Raw genomic sequence first — 17,851 nt, forward strand, 5'->3', positions numbered from 1 at the left:
TACATATATGTGCATATATGTGTATACACACACAAATGTTTGTCTATGGAGCTTGATGTATTTGCACATATGTTTTAAGTCTATCATCTAACATCTATGAGCAAAAGCTTACACCCTTAGCTTCCAGAGACAGATTCACTTCACTCAACACAAAAAATCTCTAGGCACATTCATTTTCCTGCAAATGGCATATTATTCTTTCCTATGGAAAAATAAAATTTCATTTTATAAATATATAAAAACATTTCATTATATGTAATATATATACACATACAACAGTATACACACACACACACACACACACACACACACACACACATATATTACTGTATAGCCATAAGTATGGGGGGGGGGTCGTATGTCTGTGTCTGTGTAGGTTCCAGAATGGATCTTGAACAAGTTCTTGGTTGTCCCTTAGCTTTTAAATTGAAGGCTGATGCTGTATCACCTGAGCCACAGCACTACTTCTGGCTTTTTGGTAGTTAGTTTCAGTAAGAATCTCATGGACTTCACTTTAGGTTGATCCTTAGATCATAGCCTCTTGAGTAGCCTGGATTACAGGCATGAGGACTTAGGGTGATTTTTATTTTATATACATTGTCTCATAATGTCTGAAAAAAATCTAAATATTCAAGCTGCTAACAATGTACAGCAATCTCTTTTCCTCATTCCTTTAACACATTTTAAGTCCATTCTTATATGATGTGTATCTGCTAATTTCCTGAATCTCATAGGAATTTTATTCAAGTCATAGGTTGCTTTTGCATAGATACATTTGAAATGCAACCAGAAAAATGTGTTTCTTTAGTACATTACTTGTTCATGCTTCTGTGTTTTAATTATGGCTGGTGGTCTTTCTCTAAAGGATCTGCAAGAAAATTTTCATTAAGAATGCATCTTCTGTTGTGTATATATCACAGTTCCCCAAATTGTCATATGATTTTTTTCTGCTAATTATGTTTATCTAAGTGCAAAATATTTGGTGTAATTGTTTATATTTTTAGAGAAGGCATCTTTTGCTTTAAGATTATAAAAATATTAGTTTATTTCTGTTTATGTTTTACTGTTATTGTGTTTAAATGGTGAGCAATTTAAACTATTTTCATTTCTCCTGTGCCAAGGAACCTTTTTAAAATGGGATTGCTTTTGAATATTGATTGTACAGCCTGAATTTCTCATGTCCATAAACACTGTCTTTGTGATATGGTAAACACTTGCAAATATGTAAATAAATTTACATATTTGTGGTATTTTCAGATGAAAGAAAAGGCTCCCCATTTTACATAAACTCACTGATGGTTTGAGTAGAATGAGAGTATGCATGAATTTACATCTTCTCATACTTTGTAAGACTAACATTTGCACTGAATTCAGTATCCTTAACACTGACCTATAAAGAAAGGCACTGATTTTGTCCATGATGGGAGGTAGAAAGATGGCTCTTCTTAGAAAATAAAATACACTTTTGTGGGGAATGGCTATGCCTTTAAGAGAGGATGGCCCAGTTAGCCGGTCCTGCCTCCTTTCCGGGTTCTGTCGGAAGAGAAGGAAACCAGCCCCACCTTCCGTCTCAGCCACGTGTGCCACCATGGCGGCCGGAGACCCCAGAGACCTGGTCCTTGGGGGGCTGTGGTCTTCGCCCATAGAGGAAGTTCCGTGACATCACCATGATGGACAGTTCACTAGCCAATCATTAATACCCAGTTAGTCCCTCCTCTTCCTGCCCGCCATTACTGTTATATAAACCCCTCCCTTGAATAAAATCCTTTGAGGCTGGTAGTCCATCGGACCAGCTCCCCGAGATCTTCGTGTCTGGTGTCTGCTCTTAAACGTAGGAGGGATTGGGACTGGGGGTTTTGACAGCCCTAACGCATATCAGTTTAGCCCAACAGGGACACGCTCCACCCCTCCTGCTGGCAGGAGAAGCAAAGCCGAGTGTTCCTCACAATTGGGGGCTTGTCATCTCCCCAAGGGGAGACGTGGAGATTGAGCCCGACACACTTTATCCAATAGTCATTAAAAAAAAAAAAAAAAACCAACGTGAGGATGGTCCTTTCATTTGGGACTGTGTAAACACAACTAGAGACTGAACAAACATTTTCAAGCAAACTACAGTTACAAAAGCTCATGTAATGAAATACAAATGGTTTAGTTTATTAAAGTAGGTCTTCAATTCCTTCTCACTAAGTAACAGATGGTTTTTCTTCCTCACAAAGGGGAAAGTCCTTCTCAGTCTAAATTTCTTTTGTAGGTCTTTATGGTGATGCTTGGATACAATTTTCTGCATTCAGTATTTGCACTGTTAGTGTCCCTTGATGCTTTAATTTGGGGGCAATCTAGGGAATGTTTAGACAATTATGCATCTCTCTTGCTTTAGGTGGGCTCCCTTAAGTCAATCAGAATTTGCCTTCTCTCTGCACCTATTTTATGTGTGGGATAATCAGGTCCAACAGGTCCTTGCAGAGGTGGAGGCTGGAACCCTCTTGTGCTAGGATGAGTCCCTTCCTGCTTAGTGGTTTGGCCGTGCCTAAGCCCCTTACTGAATTATTCTATTTATGACATTATAAAATCTGCCAGTCAGCTTCTTACATAATAACACATCTTGCCTATTATTGTATAATATCTGTTTTAATTTTTCCCTTATAAATATACCTGTTTATTATATATAAATATATTTTATATGCATTATATCAAAATACATATTTATTATAAATGTATAATTATATAAATTTATTATAAACACATTATGTATAAATTTATGAAATATAAGTTTATATAAATATATAATTACATATAAATATATGAATTATATATAATAAAATTATACTCTCTATATATATGCTTCTGCTAGATCTCAACACTGTCCAAAACCCTCCTGAAAGAACAATGAATCCTCAAAGCTCAGTGTTGGTCTGTGTTCACTGACAGCTCACATTATTAAAGAAAATGTTTTGTTGGGTATTTTTTGTTCCTCTCTGTCAAATCAAAATGCTTCCAATATGTCAAGTGGTTGCTTGTTTCAGTGCCTGTCAGATTTGCCACGGCTGTTAGATTAAGGTCAAAGTTGAAGACTGAACATACATTGATAACACTTCCCAGTAAGCAGGGGGCATAATCTCCCCAGCCTATTTCAGGACGGAATCTTATTTCTTACCAAGTTTTATTTCAACACTTAAATATTGTACCAAGAAGGAACACACCTGCTAAGCATATAAAGAGGCAAATTTGGCATTTAACAAAGATTAAATTCTTTAAAAACATTCTAACACAGGCGATTGTCATCATTAAAAATTCAAGCCAAGTGTCGGCAAATATTTAATCCATGTGCAACTAGTGAAAAGGAAGAGGCTTCCAAAGTCTGTTTGTTGTAAGCACACATCTGTTCGGTACAAAAGACTAGCTTATGCTATCTTGGGGCTTATTATATAAGAATTCTAACCCCATATGTCATCATTATGCAATATTTGGATGGACAAGTTGAAATTTTAAAATATTGTCCTCTCCTAAACAATTCAAGTAATTTTTTGCACAATAGGAATGTTGTCTTACCCTGAGATAACACCTCACTCCAGTTAGAATGGCCTCTATTCTGAACTCAGACAACAACAAATGCTGGAGGGGATGTGGGGAAAGAGGAACCCTTCTCCACTGTTGATGGGAGTGCAAACTAGTACAACCACTTTGGAGAAGAGAATGGAGGTTCCTCAGAAAGCTCAGCATAGACATACCCTATGACCGAGCCATACCACTCCTAGGCGTCTATCCTGAACAACAGGTCTCAAGGTACCATAAAGACATCTGTACATTCATGTTTACCACTGCACAAATTCACAATAGTCAAAATATGGAAACAACCCAGATGCTCCACTACAGATGAACGGATTAAAAAAATGTGGTACCTGTACACAATGGAATGCAACATAGCGATTAGAAATGATAACATATTGATATGTGCAAGGAAATGGTTAGAGCTTCAACAAATAATGTTTAGCGACACAAGCCTAGAACACAGAGAACAAAGGCACATGGTCTCCTTCTTATATGACTGTTGGGGGCGAGGGGTAGAACAGTAGAGACCAGGTCTGCAAAACAACAAACTTCTTTTCAAATGGTATTTCCACATGTTTGGGTCAGTGACTTTACATTATGTATCTAAAACCAAACAACTACTAAACCAAAAAGGTCTAGGATAGCCCTATGAGAGGATCACAATAGCTCAACAGCTATGTACACATGATTATATAAGATGAGGATAAGCAAAAGAACTCTGAGAGAAGGACACAGGAGGATTATATTGTTGTCATTATGTTTAATGTTCTAGGTGAATTTCCTTTGACGTACCCCATGTGGTTACTGTATATGATTTTGGTACACTGAATATTGTATATATGCTTACCTGAACTAGGGAAGGGAAAGAAAAATGAGGAAGGGGGTAACAAATATGACACGAAATGTACTCTCTACCTTATTATGTAGCTGTACCCCCTCTGCACATCACCTTGTCAATAAAATTTAATAAAAAAAAGTTTAAAACAGAGGAATGTTGTCTTTTTAATTATATATGCATGATGAAGTTAACATTTGTGGATTTGATGTCAGAGTTTCCTCAGCATAAACTTGATCAAAGTCAAGTCACGTAAATGTCATTTTATAAGACTCAGCAACAAAAACAGAATGTTTTGTGATTTAAAGAAAAAAATTCATTTCTCACGTCTTTTAACACCTGCGTTGTTTGAAATATTTTTCAATAAACTACCTTTATTTTCAAATCAATGGTTTTCTAGTAGAATGAATGGAAAGCCTGATCCAAATAATAAATATTAAATGTACACGTTTCTTACTAAAAATCTGTAATTCCACTGGGTGCAGTGGCTAATACCTATAATCCTAGCTACTCACAAGGCTGAGTTCTGAGGATCATAGCTTGAAGCCAGCACAGGCAAGAAACTCATGTGTCTCTTCTCTCCAATTAACTACCAAAAAACTGGAAGTAGAGCTATGATTCAAGTGGTAGAGCACTAGCTCGTGGACAGCACCTAGATCCTGAGTTCAAGCCTCAGGACTGAAGTGCTTGAGAACACGCGCCCCCCACCCCCCCAAACAAATCTGTAAATCCCTTAAAACCATAACAGGTTTATTTTTATAGCACAATTTTGTCTAGTTATAATGTATTTAATTATATAATCTAATTCACTTTTATTTGCAATTTATCAATCCCATAACTTCTCATCTACAAATAGATGATTCACAGGGCTACACAGAGCAGCTTGATAAAATGGGGGATTTGGCTATTATTCTTTGGAATATAAAGTAAACAACTTGGTTTCTGTCTTGATGATGTGAGACTTGCTCTGATCTATAAAGGTCTCGTGATGGAGCTCATCCCAAATCCACAACTTCCTGTGAACTTTGACAATTTTATCCATATCTGTAAATGAAATTGCATAGACAGCATTGCAAATAATCATCATTTTTGTTGATATATATTTAAAAGTAAAGCTACTTAAATACCGTTCATCTGAACCTCCACGTCTGGGGTTACAGTTGATTTACTTATACTTGAGAAAGAAAATCTCTGTTTGAAATGAGCCTACAAAGATTCTTGGGAACAATGGCCCCTCTTTGGAAATTTCCTGTGGGCTGTGGAGTCACAATAGCCTACTGTAGACAGCAGTTCCTACTGTGTGTATTTCTCTTTGATTAGACACCAGGAAAGTCCCTGCATTGCAAGGACTGAGCAAGTAGAGCTTTATCAAAAGGAATACTCTGTTCGGCAGTATAGATTTCAGGTAATTCTAGTCAGAGTTGAAAGTGGAATTTTTCTTGTATTTTTAAAAATAGCAACAGAATTGATTTTCTTTTATTTTTTCAACTTTCTCTAGTTTTCAATGCCTTCTCATACTTCATAAGAATTCAGGAAACATGTAACTGTATGATTTTATACTCTTGTTGATTAGTTAGAGATATAAGAAATGAATACTTGGTTATGAGTTTCATGCTTTTATTTAAAACGCTTTATATTTTATTTTCTACAAATGCTACTTTATACTGTAGTTTTAGAAGCAAAATCTACTGGTATATTAGCATGATAACCACATCACACATGTGTACAGAATTGAATAAATCATAACATCTAGAACTATTTATGAAAATCTCTTGTTTGAGAGAGATACTCAGTTAACACTGTTGATTTACTGAATTAGTGAACCTGACTGACATTATTTCTGGGTTAATAACAAAGTTCTTTTTTGTAATGATAGTCATTTTCCAGGAAGAAATAGCATACTTTTGAACACTAATGATGCTAATTATATGTAGGTCTTAGCACAGAAAAACACTAAGTAAACAACTGTTGATTTGAACCAACTTAGAAAATCTCTGTGTGCTATTTACATGAAATTCCTTTAGTATACAATTAACCACTGAGAGCATACAGTTCAAGGCAGTTACTGCATTCAAGATGTTGTGCAACCACTATCCTTCTGTAAGGTCAAATATATTTATCAGTCCACAGTATACCTGGTACACCTCCCTTCTCCATGTCCTAGAAACCTTTAATGTATTGTCTATGAGGATTTGCCAGTCCTAGATACGGCATATGATATACTATGGCATATAATACAATATATACATAGATATCAAACATAGCACATCATATCATGCACAGTATTTGACCCTTGCTGCCAGACTTCTTCACTTGCCATGAGGGTTTTGAGGCCCATCCAAGTTGAAGTACTTGGAAATCAATACATTCCAATACATTCTTTCATTTATGGTTTGGTAATATTACATTGTTCTCATATTTTACTGTCTATGTGTCTATTCTTGTTATCTATGGAACAACTAAATTTTGGCTCTTATAAATAATGCTGCACACAACTGTGTAAAATTTCCATTACAGACATAGTATTCTCTGGTTTATCTTTTATTTGATGGAAATACTGGGGTTTGAATTCAGAATTTTGTGTTCCCTATGCAGACTTCTGCCATATGAATCATGCCCCTGGCCCTCTATATGATGCTCTCACTTATGCTTGTCATGTATCCCTGGGATTACAGATAGATACCACCATGGCTACTTTATTGATTAAGATGGGGTATGTCTACCAATTTGCTCAAGTAGCCTCAAACCATGATTATTCCAATTTCCACATCCCAAGTATCTGGCATTATAGACATAAATCATTACACCTAGCCACTTGACCCTAGAGATAAGTTTGCATATCTCTTATACATATACCTACAGAGACAGCTAGTTTGGGTGGTAATTTGATGGTTAGCTTTTGGGGGAACTGATGGTAATTTTATGGTTAGCTTTTGGGAGAACTGCCAAAATATTTGCTATAATGGCGGAGTCATTTTACATTCACAATAGCAATGTAGGCAAATCCAGTTTCCCCACTCCATATCCAACATTTCTCAATTTTCTGATAGTCATCTTGGTGGAAATAAAATGAAGTCTCATTCTGATTTGATTGGCATTTCTTTAATTACCAACAATGTTAGTAATGTTGGAAGTCTTTTTATTTATTTTGTGCTGGTCCTAGGATTTGAACTCGACCTGGATGCTGTCCCTGAGCTTTTATTTTACTCAAAGCTACCTCGTGAGCCACAGTTTTGCTTTGGCTTTTGGATGGTTAATTGTAGATAAGAGTCTCATAGACTATCTTGCCACGACTGTGTTTGAACTGTGACCCTCAGATCTCAGCATCAGAAATGAGGATTATAGGACAGAACCACCTGTGCCAGGCTGGATACTTTTTAATGTGTTTTTGGCTATTAAAACATTTTCTTTGGACACATGTCTATTTAAACCCTTTACTGGTTTTCAAAATAAATGGCTACCAAACAACTGTTAATTCTTAATAGTATTTTCCTATGATTTTTTTCTTTTTCCTTTTTTTGGGAGGGGGAGGGAGTGTTTTGAGGATTGAACATAGGACCCAACACAATGTTAAACTAAGCCCACACGACACCAATAATCTTCTTGATTTAGTTGCTCAAGTTTTTGGTGTCAGATTTTAGACTCTATTACCAAATCTGAGATGACAAAATTTACTCCTGTATTTCTTCTAATGTTGTATAATAGTAACTGTAGTGTTTTCCTAGTCTTTTGGAGCTCTTTTTTGTATGTGTAGTGAAATTAGGGGCTCAGCTACCTTCCATTGTCCATGCAGTGGTCTTTGTAACCCTCCTGGTGGAGAATCCTGTTGTTTCTCAACTCATAGTTCTATGCCTTTGGTCAACATGTGCCCAAGTCCCATCACTAACCAGTGATTTGTGTTGTTTTAGAGTTTAAGTCTTAAAATCAGAAATTGCGCATACATCATCTTTTCCAAAAGTGTTTTGACTACTTAACAGTCCTGATAATTCCAGGTGAGTGAACTACTTATAATTACAAAAGAGGAAATTGATAGACGTCACAAGACATTCACACAGAGCTTTTAAAGACAAGCCATGTGTTGCTTCTTCACTGGATAAGATTCCATTTTCATCCTTTTGAATTAGAGGTGTTGATAATTTCATCTACAGACAAATTAAAAATGGTTTTATTCATATTTTGATTTGGGGTCACATTCACAAGAGTCCATTTATTTCATTTTCAAATTAGGGCTTTTGATTATTATTACCAAAAGGAAGTTTTTAAAAAAAATAGTGGAAGAAATACATCAAAGATAACATAGGGCTAAAATTGTATTTGGTGAAGAGTAGATGTGATGAGAGGAGGTTGGCAGAAATGAGCATTTCCTGGACTGGGTCTAATGTGCAGCAACTGTACAGTGGCCCTGCTTGTCAAGAATCTTTGCTCTGAATCCTTGTGGGGTGGCTGGGGACTCTTTTCTCCAATTTTGCTGGTTCTATGATATAACACAGAGCAGGAATACAGGAAGCTTTTTTCTTCATACTTGAAATTTCACATATCCAAGATTCAAACCTGTTCTTATCATTTAAATTTCAAATATAGGATGAGGTAAATGACTGTAAAGGGTTCAGATGAAAGAAAAAACATTGTAGATAAAGAAAGAGAATACAAATTTGGAGGACTGAGTCATCTTTAAAAAATTAGTAGATCCTGCTTTTATAAAAATTTCTTCGAGAAACTGTGAGGACATTTGCCATAATGGAGAACAGCTATTATGTCAAGGACATAATCCAAGAACAAGGAAATTACAAAATAGCTAAATATGAAACTAGAAGGTTTACAGAGCTAGATGCTCAAGAGTGAATCATTTTTAAAATTTTAAAATTTCAGGATGCCAGAGGAAAAAAAGAGGTACATTCATGAAGGGGTATTTAGAACATGAGTCAAGAAATTTAAGTCTATAAGAAGATCATCAATAATAGAAGCTACACATAGCACATTGAAAGTAGTTACAACAGAGATATAACAATCATTTCCATAACATGGAGTTCATTTCACTTAGCATCATCTTTTGTGTTCATAAGTGATCCTCTGCTGTGACTTGCCTAAACCTGTGCTAATTGTTCCCTATGAGGGAGACCATAGAGTCCATGTTTCTTCTTGTAACCCCTTCCTGTGGTGTATCTGCACTATCTCTGTATCTTATCTGAGTATATAGGAAACCGTGTAGACTGGTATTAGAACTAGGAAACTGAAAGGGAATACCAAAATGGAGAGACACAGGGTAAAAAAAGGCAAACGACTACTAAAGAAATACTTGCAAAACTGTTTGGTGTAAATGAACTGAACAACTCATGGGGAAAAGGGGAAAGGGGGAGGGGAAGAATGAGGGAGGAGGTAACAAACAGTACAAGAAATGTACCCAATGCCTAACATATGAAACTGTAACCTCTCTGTACATCAGTTTGACAATAAAAATTAAAAAAAAACTGTCCTAAAAGAAAAAAGAAAGAAATTTAAGTCTACATAAAGTACAACTATAAAGGAAAATAATAATGAAAATCTTTAGCAAAAACCTTTCTACAGCAAGAAAAAATTATATATAATATATTTAGGAAATGAATAGGTAATAGTAAGTACACTAGTACAAAAAACAGTTTGGTGAAAGCTTTCAATTTCAAGGTTGGGCAGAAATAGCAAAAAACATGCCATAAGACTTGAAAACTTAGTGCCTACTTTGTTTATCAGAACAGTAACAGAAGAGCACTGTTTCTAGAAATAATAGACTATCAATTAGACTAGAACTATTTGCTAACTGAGTGACAGAAAAAGCTAAAGTCAGGAAAGCAAATGTCTAGCACAACTTCCACTAAATTCCATTACAGAGATTTTGAAATCACTGTGCATGCAACAATATGAAATCAGATGAATATTATTTGAGGGAAATTAAAGGTGCAAACTCCAAACATACTAGCCAAGGAACATTTCTAAAAACATACATATACATATATAAACTTCTTAAAATCATATGCCCAAAAGTTATATATCACCCCATGAAGAGAAATTCTAATATTGACAAAAGAATGAAAAATATGATTAAACTGATCATTTTAGTTTCAGTAAGATATTACACAATGAACATCACTAAAAGGACAAAAATAAAGCTGTGAACAAATTTGGGGATATCAATTAAATTCAAAATTTTAATAGCAGGCATGGATAAATATAAAACCCTGGCAACATTTTAATTAAGATTTGATTATTGCTGGTCACTAGTGGCTCACACTTATTATCCTAGCTACTCAGGAAGCTGAGTGCTGGGGATCACAGTTAAAAGCTAGTCAGGGCAAGAAAATCCATGAGAGCCTTATGTCCAACCACCAGAAAACCAGAAGTAGAATTGTGGCTTAAAGTGGTAGAGTGCTAGTCTTGAGCAGAAAAAGCTCAGAGATAGCACCCAAGCCTTGAGTTCAAGCACCAGGACTGACATTAGAAAAAAAAAACAACTTGATTATCTGGCTCCATTTTTCTCCTGTCTACTTCAATTTGGATAAGAGCCCTCATCTTTAATAACATGACATTTTTTAGGAAATTTAAATATTAGGAATTCTAGTATCCACATAGAATATGTCCCCAATGAAGGTTTCTGTGGTATGCCTTCTCACTGCTTCATACTTGAATCTTAGAAGTGATATTATTGGCTTTGATCATTTTCAATATGCAGTATCTGTCATTTTCTCCTGTAAGTTTTGCATAAGTATGTCATAACTAACAAGTGTTAATCACCTGTGGATGGACACTTCAAAGCTGTGTCAGCATGGTGCCTCTCATCAAAGGTTTGTCTAAGCTAGAGATCAAGGTTTGGAAGGTGGCTTTGAGATGGTTCTCCTTATACTAGAGAATAGGAAGACAGAAGGTGAAATTGAACTATCCGGCCCCACAGGAAAGCCCTGGGCTGTCTCAGGAAAGTTGAGGCTGGGATGCTCATCATTGACCTAAAGCAGTCATTATCCATACCTGCTGGCCTGTCTGCAGCAAGGCTGCTTCTGTGGAGAGCCATGACCCTAACCACAACAGTTCTTACCACTGAAGAATAATTCCTGGAAGAGATGGAAGAGGAAAAGCAGAGCCCTAGCTGAGCTCCCTCCAACATCGCAGTTTTCCCATCCCAGAAAAACTTTTACTCCTATATAGACAGCCAGAGTAACTTATAACAGTACAGAGATTCCAGGGAGGAAGGAAAAATCGACTTCGCTGGTCTGAAAACACAGATTTGAGCTCCAGGCGGTGTCCCACCACCACGCCAGTGCCAGCGCCGGCACAACAGCCCGCACTGCCCGCAGCTAAAGCACTCAACAGAGACTGGGAAGAAACCCTCCAGACAGCAGCATACAGACAGATCGCAGGCTGAGCACGGACAGGCCGAAATCACAGAGAAAGCGTGAGTACCCCATGAAAGACACTCTCACTCGCGCCTATAGAACAACTTTTGGGAGGTAGCCCTTCCCCCACCACCAGAGCAAAGCGCCATCTTTGACACTGGCATAGGGTCAGACCAGACTGAAGCTAAAGCCTGCCTGGGGAAAGCGAGGACAAAGTGACCACCTTTGAGAAGGGCAAGAGGGACCAAACAGTGAGAGCCAGCTCCGCCCAAGAGAACGACCCCTGCCCAGGTTGGGGACTCAGCTAGAGGTGCCCGCCCTGCCCGCCAGAATATCTAAATTAAAAGCAAAAGCAGTGAGCAGATACCGGTGGCACGGACCAGCCACATGGGAGAACAAACAGTTCCCGAGACAGATAAAAAGTCCTGTTTAGAAGCCCAATTCCCAGTCCTAAATGGAGCTGAATTCGATAAGCAGCTCTGCCCAGAAGCCTGCCCCACCCATGAGGGAGGAACCTCCCCCAGGCAAGCAACTCTTCCCTGGGTAAACCAGACCAGAGGCGCCCTGCCCTGCTGAGTCCACAGCCTATTCAGAGCCAGGCATTAAAGGCAGCAGCCCCACAGCAGACAGGGGAGCCGCAGTTCCTAATACTGCTCAAGTCCCCATCTACAGAGGACGCCCAATTCTTACCTGCAAGCTGTGGGAACCACAGAGACCCAGGATTTCACTAACAGGGGGAAGAGGGTCAAAGCAGATCCACCCCCTGTGAGCTGAAAGCAAGTCAAACCAGCCAAAGGGCAGAATAGACTGCAGACCATTGCAAGGAAACCAGAGTCCATAGAAAGCCCAACCAAACAAGGAAGACTTTTTTTTTGTCTCAAAAGTTTTTTAAGCTTTCTTTTTTCTTTTTATTTTTTTCTTATATTTTCATTTCTGAAACATCTTTGGTTTGTTTTTGTTTTCCATTTTTACCTGTTGGTTCTATCAAGTTTTTGTTGTTGTTGTTGTTGTTGTTGTTGTTCATTTTCTTTTGGATTTTTTTTTCTTTTTATTTTTTTAAATAATTTTTCTCTGTTATGTGCATCTGTATTCCAGTATTTTTTCTTTATTTCTCTCTTTGCATTCTCTTTCTTTAAAAATTACTTTCCTATGAATAACACCTCCACCATTTACTGCAAACTCTCCATATCTATCATTTTAACCTTGTTGTTTCTACTGATTCTACTCTCCACATTTCCAAGTCACTGAATCCAAACCAAAATCATCACTCCCCCCAATACATTTTACACTATTCTCTTTACTACCTCTAACTTTCCCTCCTGACTTACTGCCAGGAACTCCAGGTTCCATTGACTCATGGTTATTGGATAGAGGGTATCCCTGCTTAATCTGAGTGAATCAAAGGGGTTCATAGAGAAAGCCAGTACAAAAGAAACGTAATGTAAGAACAAGAATTGCTCACAGGGTTGTAACAGTAAATAAATAACTACTGAACACAGGGCTCAGGATTGGTTGTTATACTGAAACTGTATTCTTTAGGAACACTAAATCTAATTTTATAGACAGGTATACAAGGTATCTGTATATAATTGTGAACTTATAAGATTTACACAACAATGCTTGGTAAGGGCTGCTTTGGGTCTTAAATGGAGCTCACAGGTGCTTGTAGATTGGCATTCCCAATCCAAATGGGCAGAAGAAACACAAGAAAGATGAAAAAAAATGGAGTCTTATCTCCCACTCAAAACAAGCACGAAGCAGAGCAGTCAATCAAAGACATAAAAGAGAACCCTCAAAATGCTCTACAAAGTCTACTGATAAACATGATGAATGAAAAGTTTGAATCTCTTCAGTCAATTATTCTAGAGTGTGAGGAGGCAAAGGAAAAATTAATGGAGAATTTCATAGCCTCCACAAATAGAAAGATAAATGAACTTCAAGAGTCAAATGAAAAGATAGCTACCCAGCTAAAAGATTTGAGAGACAACACTCAAAAGCAAATTAATGAAGTAAAGAAGTCTATGCAGGACCTAATAGATAATTATAGCAAGGACATGGAAATCATCAGGAAAGACCAGTCAGAAGCAAAAGAGATTTGAAATCAAGTAGCTAGCCTACAGTCCGACTAACTGAAGCAGAGGATCAAATCTCAGGAGCTGAATATTCCCTAGAATCTATGGAGAAAGATAAAAAGTCAATACAAAACCAATCCAATCGACAAAACAGATCGCTCCAGGACATTCAAGATACAATCAAAAAGCCCAATTTAAGAATAATAGGTATTGAGGACAACCTGGAGAAGGAAGTTAATGGAATAGGCAACCTATTTAACAGAATATTAGCCAAGAACTTCCCAAATATCCAGAAAGAAAGGCCTATACAGATACAAGAAGCATTTAGAACCCCAAACCGACCAGACCAGAATAGGACATCCCACCCACACATTGTGATCAAAACAGGATCAGTAGAGTACAAGGAAAGAATCCTTAAAGCTGTTAGAGAGAAGAAAACAATCACATATAAAGGAAAAGCAATCAGAATCACCCCAGACGACTCAACAGAGACCATGAAAGCAAGGAGAGCCTGGAATGAGGTATGCCAAACCCTAAATAAAAATAACCAAGTATAGTGTACCCAGCTAAACTCTCATTCATAGCCGAAGGTCAAATAAAAGTCTTCCACAGTAAGGAAAAACTGAAACAACATATCTCCACCACACCAGCTTTACAAAAAATCGTCTCATACGTAAAATATATACAGAACTAAAAAAATGACCTTCCTCCAAAACAAAACCACAAAGAACCAATAGCCCCCGCATCAAGTGGGCTAGAGACTTACAAAGAGACTTCTCTGAGGAGGAAATGAGAATGGCCAAGAGACATATGAAAAAGTGCTCTACATCACTGGCCATAAAAGAAATGCAAATCAAAACAACATTGAGAATCCATCTCACCCCAATAAAAATGTCCTATATCAAGAAAACTAACAATAACAACTGTTGGAGGGGATGTGGCCAAAAGAGAACCCTACTACATTGTTGGTGGGAATGTAAACTGGTTCAGCCACTCTGGCAAGCGGTATGGAGATTCCTCAGAAGGCTAAACATAGAACTCCCCTATGACCCAGCAGCCCCACTTTTGGGTATCTATCCAAAAGACCACAAACATAATCACACTAAAGCCATCAGCACAACAATGTTCATCGCAGCACAATTTCTCATAGCTAGAATCTGGAACCAACCCAGATGCCCCTCAGTAGAAGAATGGATCAGGAAAATGTGGTACATATACACAATGGAATTTTATGCCTCTATCAGAAATAATGGCATTGCCCCATTTGTAAGGAAATGGAAGGACTTGGAAAAAATTATACTAAGTGAAGTGAGCCAGACCCAAAGAAACATGGACTCTATGGTCTCCCTTATAGGGAATAATTAGCACAGGTTTAGGCAAGTCACAGCAGAGGATGTGTATTCTGTTATTGCAGGGTGGAATATTCTGTAGATGTCAGTTAAGTCCAGTTGGTCTATGTAATTATTTAGTTCTGTGGTTTCTTTGTTCAGTTTTTGGCGTGTTGATCTGTCCAGAGGTGATAGTGGAGTGTTAAAGTCCCCAACTATCAATGTGTTTGGGTCTATGAGTGTTTTTAGAGTCAGTAGTGTTTGTTTGATGAAGTTGGGTGCTCCTGCATTTGGTGTGTAGATATTTAGAATGGTTATAACTTCCTGTAGGAGAAATCCCTTTACTAGTATGTAGTAATCTTTGTCTCTTCTTACCTTTTTTAATTTGAAGTCAATTTTGCAATTCCAGCCTGCGTATGGGGGCCATTTGCTTGATAGATTTGATTCCAGCCTTTCACTTTCAGAAAATGTTTACTTTTGCTGGATAGATGTGTCTCTTGGAGGCAGCAAAAAGAAGGATCTTGATTTTTGATCCAACTTATGAGCCTATGTCGTTTGTTTGGAGAATTAAGTCCACTAACTTCGAGAGTTAGGATTGAGAGATGATCATTTGTTCCTTTCATTATAACTATCCTGTTAAAAGCTGTCTCTTCTCATTTCTTGAACTGATGTTTACTATTTAGGGTTCATTTCTCTGTCTGTATTATGATCTTGATTATTTTCCCTGTATAGTACATCTTTAAGGATTTTCTGTAAAGCTTGTTTGGTGGAGATATATTGATTCAGTTTTTCCTTACTGTGGAAGACTTTTATTTGACCTTCGGCTATGAATGAGAGTTTGGTTGGGTACAGTATTCTTGGTTTGTAGTTACTTTTATTTAGTGTTTGGTATACCTCATTCCAGGCTCTCCTTGCTTTCATGGTCTCTGCTGAGAAGTCTGGGGTAATTCTGATTGCTTTTCCTTTATATGTGATTTTTTTCTTCTCCCTAACAGCTTTAAGGATTCTTTCCTTGTACTCTACTGATCCTGTTTTGATCACAAAGTGTGGGTGGGATGTCCTATTCTGGTCTGGTTGGTTTGGGGTTCTAAATGCTTCTTGTATCTGTATAGGCCTATCTTTCTGGATATTTGGGAAGTTCTCAGCTCATATTCTGTCAAATAGGTTCCCTATCCCATTAACTTCCTTCTCCAGGTTTTCTTCAACACCTATTATCCTTAAATTGGGCTTCCTGAACGTGTCTTGAATCTCCTGTAGCGATCTGTTTTGTTGATTGGACAGGATTTGTATTGATTTTTGATCTTTCTCCATAGATTCTAGGGAATCTTCAGCTCCTGAGATTTGATCCTCTGCTTCAGTTAGTTGGAACTATAGGCTAGCTACTTGATTTCGAATCTCTTTTCCTTCTGACTGGCCTTTCCTGTTGATTTCCATGTCATCTCTTAGGTCTTGCATGGACTTCTTTACTTCATTAATTTGGTTTTGAGTGCTGTCTCTCAAAACTTTTAGCTGGGTAGCTATCTTTTCATTTGACTCTTGAAGTTCATTTATCTTTCTATTTGGTGAGGCCATGAAATCATCTATTACTTTATGGAAGGATTGCTGTATTGGTTCAAACTTTTCATTTAACATGTTTATCAGTAGACTTTGTAGAGCATTTTGAGGGTTTACTTCTATGTCTTTGATTGACTGCTCTGTTTCCTGCTTGTTTTGAGTAGGAGAAAAGACTCCATTGTTTTTCATCTTTCTTGTGTTTCTTCTGCCCATTTGGATTGGGAATGCCAATCTACAAGCACCTGTGAGCTCCATTTAAGACCCAAAGCAGCCCTTACCAAGCATCGTTGTGTAAATCATATAAGTTCACAATTATATACAGATACCTTGTATACCTGTCTATAAAATTAGATTTGGTGTTCCTAAAGGATACAACTTCAATATAACAACAGATCCTGGGCCCTGTATTTTGTAGTTACTTATTTACTGTTACAATGCCATTAGCAATTCTTGTTCTTACATTAAGTTCTTTTAGGACTGGCTTTCTCTATGAACCCCTTTGATTCACTCAGATTAAGCAGGGATATCCTTTATCCAATAACCATGAGTCAATGGAACCTGGAGGTCCTGGCAGTAAGTCAGGAGGGAAAGTTAAAGGTAGTAAAGAGAATAGTGTAAAATGTATTGGGGAGGGGGGTGATGATTTTGGTTTAGTTTCAATGATGTGGAAATGTAGAGAAGAGTATAATCAGTAGAAACAACAAGGTTAAAATGATAGATAATGAAGAGTTAGCCGAAAAGAGTGGACGTGTTATTCACAGGAAAGTAATTTTTAAAGAAAGAGAATGCAAAGAGAGAAATAAAGAAAAATACTGGAAGACAGATGCACAAAACAGAGAAAAAATACTTTTTTAAAAAAATAAAAAATATTAAGGAAAAAAACAGAAAAATGAACAACCAAAAAAAAAAAAACTTAATAAAACAAACAGTTAAAATGGAAAACAAAGAACCCGATGACGTTTCAGAAGTGAAAAAAAATTTAAATTTTTTTTAAAAAGTTTAAAAAATGTTTGAAAAGAAAAAAAATGGAGTCCTCCTTGTTTGAGTGGTCTTTCCCCAGTCTCTGGTTTCCTTCCGATGGTCTGCAGTCTATTTTCCTGATTGGCTGGTTTGACTTGCTTTCAGTTTGTGGGACGTGGATCTGTTCTGACC

This window comes from Perognathus longimembris, chromosome 2 (genome assembly GCF_023159225.1).
Source record: "Perognathus longimembris pacificus isolate PPM17 chromosome 2, ASM2315922v1, whole genome shotgun sequence".
Classification (NCBI taxonomy): Eukaryota; Metazoa; Chordata; class Mammalia; order Rodentia; family Heteromyidae; genus Perognathus; species Perognathus longimembris.